This window comes from Anguilla rostrata, chromosome 3, assembly GCF_018555375.3.
Source record: "Anguilla rostrata isolate EN2019 chromosome 3, ASM1855537v3, whole genome shotgun sequence".
In the NCBI taxonomy this organism is placed as follows: Eukaryota; Metazoa; Chordata; class Actinopteri; order Anguilliformes; family Anguillidae; genus Anguilla; species Anguilla rostrata.
Genome location: NC_057935.1, coordinates 33,270,498 through 33,287,117, shown reverse-complemented (window position 1 = coordinate 33,287,117; position 16,620 = coordinate 33,270,498). Strand labels below are relative to the sequence as shown.

The 16,620-nt window shown below is 40.1% G+C and overlaps 1 long non-coding RNA gene across 2 annotated transcripts in view; it reads left to right on the top strand.

The window, feature by feature from the left end:
* The window catches only part of LOC135250672 (uncharacterized), a 67,144-nt gene that overhangs the window by 18,741 nt on the left and 31,783 nt on the right, over window positions 1–16,620 (top strand). For both annotated transcript variants that reach the window (XR_010328980.1, XR_010328981.1), the window contains exon 3: window positions 6,974–7,027. This is a non-coding gene — a long non-coding RNA (uncharacterized LOC135250672). The remainder of the gene's footprint in view (window positions 1–6,973; window positions 7,028–16,620) is intronic.

The window sequence follows — 16,620 nt, the reverse complement described above, 5'->3', positions numbered from 1 at the left end:
GCCAAATTTGTTTACTGATTGTATGCAGCTATTGACTTTTCCATTATGTGAAAAGAGCTCTGATTATCAAGGTTTTGCAGTTGCAGGCAGAATGAGAGGGCAAATGAACAGTGTCACAATACCTGTGTATTTTTTCCCCTTATTGTTCTTGGGTTCTCTGCTGAGCCTAACCCAGTGGAGCGTGTTCCTTCAGAATGATCACTGTTCAACGGGCTCCCTGTTATCGACATGTCACTGGATGCAAGTAGAATCTCCAGTCTGTAAAGAGACTGATTGAGATCTAAAGCATGCCAGCATGCTTTTAAGACTCCATTTTATACAAGTGGTGGAGTCATAAGCCATATTTCCACTTACTGGCCATGTCTTTATATCAGTAGTACCAGAAATGAGTCAGGCCTTTTCTACAGCATTTTGACTTGGGCCAGCAGTATTCAGGCAAACTTAAAATAAGATTGATGGTTTACCTCAAGCCCAGACAAGCTAAGGGGAAGTAGGAGCACTTATCCCAAGAGATATGATAGCCAGAAGGCATCCTTAACAATGCTTGCTGTTAGTTTCCTGGCACAGTCTAAGATCAACTGCTGGAGCAGAAGTATAACAAGATATTTACCCAATATTCGCATGCCATGTTTCACAATAATTATTCAAAGGCAAGTGGACAACCACACAAATCTGATGAGTGCCTTCACTCATAAACAAAATAACCCATGTCATGGTTATAGATGGCAAAGCACAGGAGGCAAGCCATGGAACATGTCACTGTACTGTCACTAGTGCTTCTGGTGGCTAATTGGATTACTACACAAAGACACACAGACAAGTAAACCTCCAAAGTTGGGTTGTTCTTAGAAACCATAGCTAAGGCCAGTTAGTGGGAATACATCTGTCTTCTCAAAGACTAGCCTGTATGTGGAGTTTTTTCATCAGCTGAGGAGCAAAGACACTGATTTATTTATGATTCTGTATTATAGCACGTACATGGAAATTAATCTAAATGTGCTATTCTTGGGTTCTTTTCCAGTATATATCCATGATCTATCAGCCATAACTGCTCAGAAGTAGCAACTAGTCCACTTGTGAGAATGATAAAACTGGAGGACACTGTCTGTTCCTTGTGTCTGAAATTCTATATTTAGGGACATTTTCATCCAATCTACAGGTGAATTCAGGACATTACATATGAGGCAAATCCTCCTCTGAAACAAAAAATGCAAATAGGCCAAGCCCTAGTTGTGCAGTTGCAGCAAGTGACGTTCTGGTGCAAGAGCCGGACATTGTTTACTGAATTAACTGTCACAATAACTCTGTGCACAAGTTTAAAAATACATTAGATGTATCTAATTAAAAAACAAATGATCATACTTAGTTAGTATCTAGATTCATGCTGATTTGATAACGTAATATAAACATGTAAAACAATAGCATGTTAAAAAATATTTTATGCAACTGGGACTCAAAGAGGAGCTTATCAAGGGATCTGTTTGACATTTGGTTACAATTAAGATAATGTATAAATATATCACTGCATGAAGTGTAAAAAAGATTAACTGCCATACTTCCTGACAGCACAGATATCAGAACACAATCTAACTGGGATATCCAAATGTCTGCTTTTTTAAGCTGCCTTGGAAGTTTCATTACAGCCCAAAGCTGAATTCCATCCACAGGAATTCAAATTGCTTGGTGATAGTCTGTGATTCTTTCCAGTGATCTACAGACCTCACTCAGGAAGCAATTGTTCTTGTTCCCACCATAACTATACACAAAAACATCTAAAAATGCAATTCACTTACCAAACAAAAACAAAAGGAGATTGTTACCAAGTACTGTATGTATATAGAATGGGTAAGCATGAAGGGGTAAGTGAGGTATGAAATGAATGTAAATTCCTAGATGAACTGTGTTTGCCTAGACCTCGCCTAGAACTCTGATTTCTTGGTGAAATAAAGGACTGACTAACTGTCAGTGAAGCACTGTCAAACAGCTCTTTAATGTAACAGGATTCCACCCACATTTAACTGCACTATAGTATACTGGGGATTTGAGTTCACCTCATCTGTATTGTCAGTGGTTACATTACATTACACTGAATAGAGTGGTCATTGTATTCATTGATATTAATTTATATACCACAATAAAGACAGGTTTGCCATTGCATGCTTGCTTAGGTGCCACACAATTAAATGTTTGGGAATCTGTGGAAGATTCATGATGTCTCAGGATTGTATGTTTTTGTGTATTTATTCCATTTTAGAACATCAAGCACCAGGGACTAGGCTGAAACTGAACCTGTGAAGGGTTTTAGATGATGGAAATAATGATATCAGCAATTTCAAAACAGTTTTTTTCACCCTACTTTAGAATTCCCCGTTGAAATTTATCATCCCAAGGCTTCAGTGTCCTTGGGTTGGAGCAGACCAGCACATCTGACCTGCAAAATGCTGGCTGTCTCTTTTCCATTCTGAAATCTTCCAGTTGAGCTATGCAAGAGGACTGTACAGCTGATGCAGGCAGGCACCCAGCTGACCAGACAAGTCTCAGAGTCAGTCTGTGGACTGAATACCATCCTCCCCAGTGACACAATGGCCAATTGTGCATCACACTGTGTGCCTGCTGGTCAAAATCAGCACTGGCAGAGTAAAGATAGGAGATTTTGCTCCTTTTGTATTTTACACATCTATTTTCATCTTCAGAAGATGAACGGGGAATGCAGACTGGTGTGGTTGTATTTTGGGCGATCCCACAGAGAATGTTGTTTATTCCATCGTTTAACCATTTGCCATTTCTGGTTTTGCATTATAATTACAGGAATGCTCTATCTAGCGTCAGACAGCACATGCTGTAACATTCACTGCACCTCTATTGCTTGATTATATGGTAGAGGAAAGAACAGGAGCCTGATATTTTCCTTTGTGAAAATTAGAAACAGCTTCCATGAATGCTTGCACGTTGCATAGAAAATACAACTTCTGAGACTGCTAAATGTCAACACCTTTAATGTCAGAGATTTCAGGGTAGAACTTGTTATAACACGATCTAGTGCCAAGCCTTACTTTAAATCATAAAAACAGGGCAGCATTTTTTAGCCTCCTGGCCCCGTCAAAATAAAGGCTGGCCAAAAAGAAACAGGTGAAACCTGTTCAACTGCAGGAAAGCAACATGAAAACAGAATACTGCTTTCCTTTTCTTTTCTCTCAATGACCTCTCAAAATAAAAACTTTTTTCAAATCTGCGAGAGTACAGTGAATAAACAGTTGCAATACTACAGTTAAAAACGTAAAACATTTGTTATGTTTAAACTGACTGTTATTATAAAATCAAGTTAATAAAAAATTGCATTGTTCATATTCATGGCTGACTATAATGTACTAGCCATCAAACTTGAGGAAGTAGATTACAATTTTTCATGGCTGGTTAATTGCACGTCTCTTTATAGTTTCAACTTTTCTGGCATTTTGAGAGCACTTAAACCATTGGGCTTGACTCAGGTTTGGCCCAAGATACCTGAAAGAAAAATTTAAGTTTTTTATCACAGTTCTGGTCTTTAGCCTGCCCTCCTGAACCCTGAACCTTCAACCATGCTTTAATCTGCTGTCATCAATCTTGCTTGGCAGTAATTAAAGGTTGAAGGTTCCTCCAACTGGCACTCAACCAGGCTCTTAGGACAAAACAACTACTTACTTTGCTGCTCTCCTGGTGCTTTCAAATGCTTCTCAATTTTCATAAATATACTGTCATACATTCCTGTAATATGAGCTATATATTTTTTTTATCACTTGTTCACTATTAAGACAGAGCAACTAGCTCTCAAACATGACAGTTGGCTAATCTAAAAAGACTGGGTGGGTTGATTGACACAGATATACACTGATGAAGTGTCTGATTTTTGCTAAACGTTTTTCCCTTCCATTCGCATGCTTTCTCCACTCACTTATTGAAGCCAACCCATGGCTGAGCCTGGAGTGTAGCTTGCAATTGCAAGCTTGTTGTTCACATTCCGAACCTGTTAATGGGAAATTTTCCAATGTGAAATCGTAACTACAAAAATAATAAATCAGCGCTAATGACACAAAATCATGAGCAACCAGGTGAAGCTACTAGCCAAACTTGGTAGGTTTTGCTGAAAAGCTGTAGGAGGAGTAGTGTACAGAATCTTGACGTGAAATAATAAGAAATAATAAGAAACACTAAAGTCACTTTTTCAGTGAAATTACTGTGCATGTCCACCAGTGGGGCTATAGCATTATCTAGCACCCTTTTCAAAAAAATTGTTTAGAAAATCTCCACTTTATAAATATAAAACTAAAGCCTCTAATTGTGTCTGTTTTTTGAGCTCTTCAATTACTTCTGTCACAGTGTAAAATTGTTTTTCTCCAATCCACAATAATTATAAATACGTTTTATAGCACAATACTAGTTGTTTTGAGAGCTAGCTTGCTTCCATGGCATGCAATCTCTGCTTGTCAGCACAATCTATGTTATGCACACCCCCCAGCAGATACATAGTCAGATTACTCACTAATGGCTGGACCCATTGACACATGTAACTTTAATGACATAAAAGTAAACCTATGGCTGTTTACATAACCAAGCATCTACTGAACAAAATACTACTATAGTAACGAGACTATTGGGTGGTCAGATATGCCAGCCATGTTCAAAGTGGATGCTTGTTGGATTGAGTTAAAAATGGCGCCTGACCTAGGTTACATTTTTAGCTTGAATAGGAGCAGACACATTTTGGATTACAGAAACATTTACATTGACAATAAGGGCCATAAAGACACAAGTATTGGATAAACCAAAAGTGAATGCAATGTAAGTAAACTACATATGGACATAAAACTTTTTTTATGAATGGTTTATTCTGCGATGTGAGATGCTGTTCTGAAAGCTGAAAGGGTATACAATTTTTTATGCAAAAATAAACGAGACCAAGTAACTCTAGAAAGTATAAAAAATGTGAAGTGGGTTTGTGTAATACTGTAAGTGATTGGGGGATGGGGAGCCTCCTTTTATTGTAGGTCCATTTGATGCCCTGAATGTTGATAAGGGAACGAGTGGCCTTGTTGGCCAAAAAAGAGTCTGCTGCAGGCGCTGACCTCAAATTTGTTGTGTGTCTGCAGCCCATTTTTCAATAAATTGTGGATCTTTGCTTTATGCCCATTCTGTGGGCACCGATGCCCACACCACTAGGGGGCAGACAGGAAAGGTCTATAAATAAAAGGAAGTGGTTTTTGACCACTGAGGGTTGTCATCAGGGCGTGCTGAGTGGGTATGAATGTGAATGCATTTCAGAATCTGATCACATTATGACAAAAACAATTGCATTATAACAGGAAACATAAAAACAATTTGAAATTAATTTCTTCATTCAATACTGGATATACCAATGCATTAAACTTAAAAATCTAATAGGTTTTTCTTAATATGAGTTTCCCTGGATGATGGCTGTTTTGTATTGGTCCATCCTGCCAGTGGATCAACCAAACACCCAAGACTGGTGCAATTTTACAATTGGAGCACTACTAATAGGCTTTAATAAGCCCTACTGCCTTTATTACCATCAAACTGCAGTCATTTCTGAGAGATGTCTGGTCAGATTGATCACATACCCATGCATATTGTGACAGGTTACATGATTATTGCTAGGGCAGAGCTGACCTTTTGGGGTTTTCTGCCCTGTTTTCAATAAAAAACCAATGAAAACACTCTCTGTGTTTTTGTGGGGTCTGCTACAATATGGTCACGCAGTTAAAATGAGCATTTTGATTCCTCCTGGATGAAGAGGGTTTTTTTGTCTGTCTCTACTCATCTGGAGTGATTAGACTGAAATGCCTGCTTGTCTTGAACGAGGATCGGTGCAGCGCCAAATAATGTGCTTGGTGATTGAAGGTTGAAATATTTTGAATTCTAATCGCCCGCCGGACGAATTGCCTAAAATAGTCTGTCGAATTTTCCCCTGGCTTCCCTTCCTTGTCTGCTGTGAAAAGAACCGCTGGGGATGGTGGGGCTTGATGATCATAGAATTACTGGATGGTGATTCTAAACCTCTCAAAGAGAAGTTGCTATGGAGATCTGGTTCCAAACTGTGAAATGATTCACCTTTGAAAGGCTTGAGGGGCTAAAAGCTGAACACATCATTGTTCAGGTGGCCGTCGGTTAGGAAATAGGCGCCTGTGCAATCAGCACTCCTGTGGTAGTTAAAGATCTAAAAAGGTTTGTTCCCTGAATGATGTGGGACAACAGTGATGTGCATACGTTCGCTCTTTTCAATCAGGGCGCTCTCCGACTCGCTTAGTTTGAGGAAAAAAATACATTTAAAATAGAGAGGGGTCAAATGAAAAGAGGACGAACGCCTTCAATGTTTTTCAGAGCTAATGAAATCTGAGGCCACTCTGGTATATTCATTCATTCACCAAATAAACCTCCAGTGAGTTGGAAAGGTTATCTCTGCAGGCCAGATTAATTGAGCTTTTCTCTCTTTAAATAATTGACAGTTTGACTTAAATAAAATATTGCTGATAAGAAACTGCGTCAGATAAAAATGTGAACTGATACATTAGAGGAGAATTCTCCATATTTCAGAAAATAATTTGTATCTGTAAATGGCTCAAATGTAAGTGAAATTAAATACATTTGACTTGCTATGTATACTTAAGGTCAGGGCTGCAATCCAAATGTTCCTCATTCTTCAGAAATTCAGACAAACAGGAATCTAAAATTATATTCTGTAAAATAATAATTATTATTATATTAATAAAATAGTAATTCGGTAAAAAGCATGCAAAGAATGTTTACTTCTCTACTTTTCTACTGACCTAGGACATTGTCAAAATGAATATGTGATTGTTAATGCTTGAATGTAAATGGTACATTTTCCTGTTTATCCTCAATAGAGTACTTTAACACAAAATCACTTAGGATTGGGTAGTTCCTTTTATTTCCATTCATCAAACCTGTATTTTACTAGGTTATCCCAGCGGAACCATGGAAATGGAGTAAAACTACAGGAAAAAATGTGGAGGTAAGTGAAATAATAATTTCAGCAGTGTTTACAATCAGTTATCTGACCAGTTTTTGTTTTTTGTTGGGAAGAAGTGTAATGTAATGTAATGTAATGTAAAAGAAGTGTAGCATGCCTGTCCTTACTTAAGGCTAGCAAAGTGGCCTTTATGGCATTGAATACCAAGCAAATTGCAAGTTTGTAAGCTTGGGACATTTTAAAAGCAGGAATGCTCTTCCCTGGGTCTGCGTGTGAAAACATGCACAGGAAGTTGCCAGGCGGCAGGTTCTATAATTTGACTAAATGATGCTGATTACACGTCCTGCCAGTAGTAGTAGCATCAGTCAGAATAGGCGTGAACGATAACAATCTGGAATTTTTCTTCTTTTCCAAGGACAAAACATCAATCAAGCTATGGAGTTTTCAAACTCTTTAGTTCTTCATAAGTTACCTATGCAGCCTCTTGATGGTCGATAGTTGTTTCTTAGAAATTACAACCATATAAATGGGAGGAGGAGGTCACAAAAAACATTGGGTGCAAATTTTAGGACATACCTCAGAAATGTTAACAGATTATGGTACAGGTATTCCAAGTAAGTTCTTAAAATTTAACAAATTCAAACAGTATCACCAGTTGATAAAATGATTTAGAGACTGCCAATGGCAATTCTAGGTGCAGAAGATACAGAAGTGATCAGTCATTCAGTTAAAAAAGGAGAGCCAGTTATGCACATCTCATCAGGGTACTCATTAAAAACACTTTACAGTATGCATGTGCACCTTCTTAAAACTTAACACTTAATTATTAAATGTAGAAACCACTGTCCCTGGAATCTTCTTTTTTTTCTTCTTCTTCTTTTTTTGACATTTCACTTCCTGGAAGATCAAACGCTGGCATGTCTGAATGCCGCTGCTTTCCTGTTGAACGTTGTCTTTTGTTTACTGCAGCTGCCGAAGCATTGAAATTTTGAAAAGTTCTTGATTACAAGATAACTTTCTGGGTGCCATCACATAGGCTAACTTGTCCTTACCGGTTCCACACGAGACCTCGTGGCCCCATTCCATTTGTGTGGGCCTGGCTTCTGGTAAGTGAGTCTCCACTTTCTCACTAAATTGTTGGTCCTAGGCATAGACTGTAAAAAAAATTCAGGGTTGTTGGTCCCAGGGTTCTGTTCTGGGAAGGTAGTTGTTACTACATTTCTTTACTTAACAATGGTTTCTTGCGGATTTGCGCTTTGCTGGCTAACACGGTAGTAAACCTGGCCGTGTGTACGAAATGAAAAAGTCAGGATGTTTTTTTACTCAGCCACACTGAGTAAAACCCGGAACCCTCCAAAATCTGGAACATGGACTGAAGTAAAAAGAGCTGTCTGGGTTTTACTCCACGCAGTTATCCAGCAAAATCAGTATTTCTACTTAGTAAAATATCCCCGTTTGGATTTATTGGACTGAGTCACAGGATTTAATGGACGGAGTTTACGAGACTGAGTCACGTTTGGTGTTCTAACCCTACCTCTCCCGTACATTCCTATTCTGAGATGGCTCCCTTCTACACAGCATTTATTACATTACATATTACACTACAGGCATTTGTCAGACGCTTTTATCCAGAGCGACGTACAACAAAGTGTATAACCATAACCAGGAACAATTATGACGAAAACCCTAGAGAGAAGTACCAGGGAACAACCGCATAGTTCAACTTTGACCCTGAAGATTAAACTGTTTAACACTAACACAAACGAGAACAGCAACAACGCAGTCTATGCAAAAATACAAGCAGTAGTTAAGACATTAACTGCATTAACTAAGTCACCCACAAAACAGCTACCTAGTTACAACCCTAAGCTTACAGTCATTTACAGGGAGGTAGGGAGGGATGGGGAGAGGTGCAGCCTGAAGAGGTGAGTCTTCAGTCGTCACTTGAAGTGGGTCAGTGTCTCAGCTGTTCTGACCTCCACAGGGAGGTCATTCCACCATGTGGGGCCAGAACAGACAGGAGACGTGTCCGGGAAGCGCAGGTGCGAAGAGGGGGAGGTGCCAGGCGTCCTGAGGTAGCAGAACGGAAGGGTCTGGCTGGCAGGTAGGGTTTGAATATCTTGTGGAGGTATGCTGGGGCTGATCCCTTGACTGTCTGGTATGCTAGGACCAATGTTTTAAATTTGTTGCGAGCTATAACAGGCAGCCAGTGGAGGGTAGTGAGCAGGGGAGTGACGTGGGGGTGTCTGGGGAGGTTGAAGACCAGACGAGCTGCAGCATTCTGAATGAGTTGCAGGGGTCTGATGGCAGATGCCGGTAGTCCAGCCTGAAGAGAGTTGCAGTAGTCCAGGCGGGATAGTACCATTGCTTGGACCAGGAGCTGGGTTGAGTAGGCGGTGAGAAAGGGGCGGATTCTAAACTGCAGGGCCTGGCTTCCTTTTGATGTTTCCAAATAGGCCTACTGTGCTGCTCTGGGGGTAGCTCGCCACTCGTGATTTTCTCACCATGGTTTGTGTTACAAACTGAACACAAACATTGTCACAAATGCATGCATCCCCTCCATACGATATGATGAAAGACTGCACCGGCGTTGTTCCCTGACACAGGGCGGTGTAGATAGTTGTCTGTTGTGGCAGCTACCGAAGATGGTTTCTCCTTGTTAGCCTAAAATAGAACTAAAAAAACATTAATAACACTTACAAGTGTAGACACAGCATCTTTCTTGTCCCTCTCAACCGGGTTAGAATGGAAACTGACGTTATGTTTATGCTAGGTTCCCCCTCACGTTTCCTAGCTAATATTAATGTTAAGTTGGGATTTAAGGTCTTACGTCATACCTATTCAGGGGTGGCCAACGGGGTATTGGAGTAAGATACGAGGCAAACTAACAAGCCTAAGTTAACGGACTCTACGTAATTTAATAATGGACTCTTTCCTAACGTCAATGGCATAGCCTAACACAAACTGGAACTGCTGTACGCAGAACCGCTAAATTGATAGTCAAAAATGACTCTTTTCTGTTGTTGGCGCCTCTGTATTTCTGGCTCACTGTCATTCTCCTGACACTCAGGCTCATCGACATTCATTTCCTTCCCCAGCATCTGATTCAACCTCATACTTCTTGTAACATCACTAACACTAGATCAGTTTTCCCTTCGTCATTTTAAATCTGACTGAACATATTGTAGGTCTATAGCTAGTATAAGTCATACAGTAATTACAGTTAGATTTACTAGGCAACACAAGCTTGTATTATGGCAGATTTATAGATTTTCTGAAAGTGACCATGGTCAAATGGACACCTGCAGAACTACTTTCTACGCAATGACATGAGAGTTCTAGATTAAAGCAATCCGTTACCCATAGCAGCGATGATTAAACAGAAATGCAGTGACCAACGAGAATCGAGAATTCAACAAAGCCATGTAATGATTAGCAATGATAACCTGGACTTTAATTTACTTTGTGAAACCTTGCAGCAACCTGTTGACTGTAGGCCCTGTAAACTCAAACATGCTCTATCCTTAAGGCTACAATTTTTTTTTTTTACTAAGCCCATACTGCATTCTAAGGGTGGTGGTCTTTTCATTGTTATTCTGTTCCTTCTTAGTACTATCTCCATCACAGCTGTCCCCTCTGTTGCAGTTCATAACCTTAAAGTTAATTTCGACCCCACACTGTCCTTTCAGACACACATTAACTCCATAACCACAGCGGCGTTCTTCCACCTACACAACATTTCCAGTCTCCACTTCACCTCAGTCTGCACAATGCCGAATCTCTAGTTCATTCATTCATTACTTCCTGTCTGGATTACTGTAACTCACTGTTACACGTATCCCTGTCCGATCCTGTAATAAACTTCAATATATCCAAAATTTGGCAGCCCACCTACTTACTTATACAAGGAAATCCTCTCTTATTACCTCTGTTTTTCTCCAGCAACACTGGCTTCCCATATCTGCCCATATTCAATTCAAACTCCTTATCATTACATAAAAAGCACTAAATGAACTAGCCCTTCCTACCTCTCTGAACTACCTCTCTACACACCAACCCGTTCACTCAAATTCTCTGGCACCGGTTTACTCTCCATTCCACACACATGACTGTTTAGCATGGGAACTAGATCATTTCGTGCCTCTGCCCCCTGACTTTGGAACACCTTACCACAACACCTCCATGAATGCATTGGTCTTTCCTCCTTCTGAACCAAAGTGAAAACATACCACTTCCTCCAGTGCTACCATACTCATACCCTTTCCTAACCATCTTCTCACACATAATCCTCCTTCTGCATCTTATCTCTTTTGTGTTTTGCTGTTTTATGATACCATGTCATCTTATTGTCTGTACATGTACCTTATTTTACCAGTCTTTCTTTTGTTTTCTTCTTAGCTTTAATGTTTTTTAAATTCTCCATATAGTGCCTTCGGAAAGTATTCAGACCCCTTTACTTTTTCCACATTTTGTTACGTTACAGTCTTATTATAAAAAGGATTTAATTCATTTTTATTCTCATCAATCTACACACATTACATTACATTACATTTATTTGGCAGACGCTTTTATCCAAAGCGACATACAAAAAGTGCATTTCATGGTCATGGACAACTACAAAACACAGGTTCAATAAGATACAATACTTATTTTGTATAGCTATTTCTAGCCAGGAACACAGTTTAGTTCACACAGTGAACACTATTCTGACCTAACCTCTGCAAAGCCATCTAGGCAGAAGAACAAGCTACAGTATTAGGACAAATACAAATTACCAAAGAGTGCTGGGATGGGGGAACATGTACCGTGTGTCATGAAAGGGGGGGGGGGGGGGGTGAATTTAGAATTAAATATACAGAGTGGTGGTAGTTAGTCCAGGTATAGTCTGAAGAGATGAGTCTTCAGACCATGGCGGAAGATGGGTAGTGAGGGAGAGGTTTGAAGAGGGACAGGGAGTTCGCTCCACCACTGGGGAGCTAGGGTGGAGAAGCTCTGTGATCCCTTTGCTCGGGTGGGAGGGGGTACAAGGCGCCCTGCTGCTGCAGAGCGGAGTGGTCGAGCAGGCATATAGGATTGAATCATGTCCTGCAAGTAGATAGGGGCTGTCCTGTTGGCTGCAGTGTAGACCAGGGTCAGGGCTTTGAACCGGATCCTGGCAGTGACCGGTAGCCGTGATCGCAGTAGAGGAGTGACGTGGGAGAATTTGGGAAGGTTGTAGATGAGTCAGGCAGCGGCACACAATACCCCATAATGACAAAGTAAAAACAGGTTTTTAGAAATTCTTGCAAATTTGTTAAAATTAAAAAACTGAAATATAACATTTACATAAGTATTCAGACCGTTTACTAAATACTTTGATGAGGCACCTTTGGCAGGGATTACAGCCTCAAGTCTTCTTGGGTATGACGCTACAAGCTTGGCACACCTGTATTTTGGGTATTTCTCCCATTCTTCTCTGCAGATCCTCTCAAGCTCTGTCAGGTTGGATGGGGAGCGTTGCTGCACAGCTATTTTCAGGTTTCTCCCGAGTTGTTTGATTGGGTTCAAGTTCAGGCTCTGGCTGGGCCACTCAAGGACATTCACAAACTTGTCCCGAAGCCACTCCTGCATTGTCTTGGCTGTGTTCTTAGGGTCATTGTCCTGTTGGAAGGTGAACCTTCGCCCCAGTCTGAGGTCCTGAGCGCTCTGGAACAGGTTTTCATCAAGGATCTCTCTGTACTTTTCTCTGTTCATTTTTCCCTCGATCCTGACTAGTCTCCCAGTTCCTGCTGCTGAAAAAATCCCCGCAGCATGATGTTGCCACAACCATGCTTCCCTGTAGGGATGGTATTGGCCAGGTGATGAGCAGTGCCTGGTTTCCTCTAGATGTGACACTTGGCATTGTGGCCAAGGAGTTCAATTTTGGTTTCACCAGACCAGAGAATCTTGTTTCTCATGGTCTGAGAGTCTTTTAAGGTGCCTTTTGGCAAACTCCAAGCAGGCTGTCATGTGCCTTTTACTGAGTAGTGGCTTCTGTTTGGCCACTCTACCATAAAGGCGTGATTGGTGGAGTGCTGCAGAAATGGTGGTCCATCTGGAAGGTTCACCGATCTCCACAGAGGAACTCTGCAGCTTCAATTCTGCAGACATTTTTTTGTAACCTTCCCCAGATCTGTACCTCAACACAATCTTGTCTCGGAGGTCTACAGGCATTTCCTTTGACCTCATGGCATGCATAGACAGGTTTGTGCCTTTCCAAATCATGTCCAATCAATTGAGTTTACCACAGGTTGACTTCAATCAAGTTGTAGAAACATCTCAAGTATGATCAATGGAAACAGAATGCACCTGAGCTCAATTTTGAGTGTCATAGCAAAGTCTGAATGTAAATGGGTAAATGTGATAATTCAGTTTTTTATTTTTAATAAATTTGCAAAGATTTCTAAAAACTCATTGTCACTTTGTCATTATGGGGTATTGTGTGTAGAGTGATGAGAATAAAAATGAATTGAATCAATTTTAGAATAAGGCTGTAATGTAACAAAATGTGGAAAAAGTGGACGGGTCTGAATATTTTCCGAAGGCTCTGTATATCTATGCCTATCACCTGTTTTTATGTTTTTGTAAAGCAGCCTTGGGTCTGAGAAAGGCACTATATAAATAAAACTTATTATCATTTTTTCCCCCAAGTGCCACAGGGTGTGTGTATGAGTGCGAGTATGTATATGTGTTTGGGGCCTGGCATATAAACCAGTCTTCAGAAAGCCCAGAGCAGCAACAACGGCAAACAGACATCTATTGAAATTGATTTGTATGTTGTCATTGAGTTTTGTAAACAACGCAGTACCACTCAATAAAGAGAAGCTTGTAAGAGAACCACCACAAATGAATGAAATATCTTTGTTTTGCCACTAGCCAGTCCCCTCAGAGCTGGATCTCAGCATTAATTTGCTCTCAGACTGCCTGTAGCTAGCCTTTTTGTTCTTAGGTGGCATCCCATAATGCCGAGCAAAGCTAGGTTGTAAACACACTGTAAAGCTATCTTCATTCCATAACACAGAGCCCAACCAATCCTGTCCCCTACTGTGTGCTGAGGAGTGGTGAGAACGTCCCCAAGCCAAGGCTGGACGAGAAACTGTGAAATGTGTCAAACATAGAGGCACACCTATGTAACGACTCAGGCTCGTACTGTGAGGCATGGGTTAGGCAATCTCAAGGGAGGGGGAGTGTTCAGAGTGCGTTCACCCTCAAATAAAGTTCAGTCCCCTGAAGATGAAAGCCTTTGTTTGGCAGAGAAATGCACACCTGCACATGGTCCCTCACAACATGTACAGTAACCAGAATGTAGAGCTAAAAGATTAGTTGCTAAGACAGACTCAGATCCATGGGTGTTAATATCCTTTTCTTATATAATTGTGTATTTATTTAGTTTATACTGTCTTCCTTGTGGCTTTGTGTGGCGTTGCAGTCTCATAAGTGCTTGTCTTAAGGGAAACCAGCCCAGACCCTGTTGTTAAAGGCCTAATTGTGGAGATCCCCCCTTTACATCCCTTCTTTCTTTTTTTCTCGGTTCCTCTTCTTTTTTGTCCTTGTGCATAGAGAATGCCACTATTAAATCTGAATGGAGCTGGTGAGAAGCATGGGTTAAATTGGGTGAAATTAAAGCTAATTACTTTGGAATGTTGAGCCCAGAGAAGAAGAAAAAAGACACTGTCAGTGAAACACTGATGGGCTGGTGATCAGCTGCTCCAAAACGTGACGAAAACGCCATGGCTTATTCTTATTTTAATGGTACTGTGCGATTAATAAGAGAAAGCTGGAGGCCTGTGGGCACCAAGTGCGCAAGTGAGCGAGTGTGTGTGAAAAGAGAGATCTGTATTTGTAGACACTCCCACCTGGGTTTGTTGAAGGATTAGTCTGATGCAGTCAAACTGTGGCATGCGGTGGACATATTCTTCCACCAACACTCATCTGCATTACCAATGACAATTCTTCTGTGTTTTTAAATATGTTATTTCAGGCTTATTGTATGTTTTCAATTTTTCTGTGTGCAATGAAGGAAAGAAGTATTAGTGGGTCCCGATAAAGACCCAGTGCAGGTAAAACCTTTCCTCATGTTTTACCGCTGTCCTGCAGATGCAATATGTATAAATGCATAAAGTACACCTGTGAGTATATTCTCCCTTTTGGGGGCCCCACTGACTACAGATTAAAATGAGAATAGTGTCGCTAGCAAAAGTGCAGTCATGCTCAACTTCTATGTGGAACATCTAATGAAAGCCATTATACCATATTGCACTCTCAGCACAGATATGGATTTTAATATTTCTTTAGCAAATATTTCCTATTGTGTTTGCCAATCACCACAGAAGCTGTACGTCTTAAATTTTGGATTTAATTCTACAGGCATTAGTATTTCCCTCCCAAGATCTGATGTGTGTCTTGATTCTAAGATACAATACAGGAAAGGTACACTTCCAAATCCAATGATCCGGTATGAATTGATTTGATTCTGCACAGATTCAATACGATTCAGTTCAGTTTAATTTGGCTCCCATTCAATTCATTTTAGTTTTTCATTCTAGATCATGAAATCAAAGTCAAGATACAATTCAATTTAAATTGCCTATGTTGTCAGTAGTATTTCTATTATTTAGACCATGAAGCATTTAGTTGTTGAGCAGAATGATTATTTTCTACCTTCCAGGTGAAATCACAACCATCCACTGTGCGTCCAAACCTGTTTTGTACATGCCTCTTATTGACGTGCACTAGTGCATGTGCTTGCTAACTTCATTGGTAAACAAGGCTGAGAGTATTGCCAATGTCCTTGCAAAAACATTACTCCCTGGCTTTCTTCTGCCCAATCATAACGTGGAGATAAATTTTGGCTCATTGTATTATTCTTCCAATTGTCCCCCCATACGCCATTTTTAAAATTCTATATCTTTTTTGCTTTTTCAAAACTGGTCTTTCATATATTTTACTTCGTATCATTTTCGATCACAGTTCAAACATGAACGCAACACACAATAGAAAATTTTCATTCCAATCAGTGCAGAACTCGGTGCCAGTAAATTGGAGCAGCAAAACAATAATTCCACTGATTAGCCCCTTTCTGTGTCTTGTAAGTGAACTGTTTATACTGTGAAGTACCACTGAAAGAGAAGAGGACCCAAAACAGGCTGATTAGCCAGAGAGTAATTGGGTAAGTTCAGTTTTCCCAGAGGAAGAACTGCCATATGACAGCTTACACCAAAGTGCATCTGCTAAACTTCATTTGTAATTTTCAACTGTGAATCATAAGAATTACTGGGTATTAAATGTAAATAAGCCTAAATCTTTATTAAAGAAAAACAAACTATACCAGATTTTACACTGTTGTCACTCCCAAAAACACATTTGCATTATGACTTGTGCTTTTACTTTTCCCCACATTTGTTCTGTTCCCTTTTTACTATATACATTGAAAATATTAAATTAAAAAAATTATGTTCAGCTGTAAAATTCTGCAGTTGTTGCTATTTTCACATTGAATCTACATTACTAAATGCATGTTGACCAGTGTAGTAAATATGAACATGGAGTGATGCTCCATATTTTTATTTGGCCACAGTAATGCTTAGAAAATCTCTCCCCATGGTACCTCATAATGA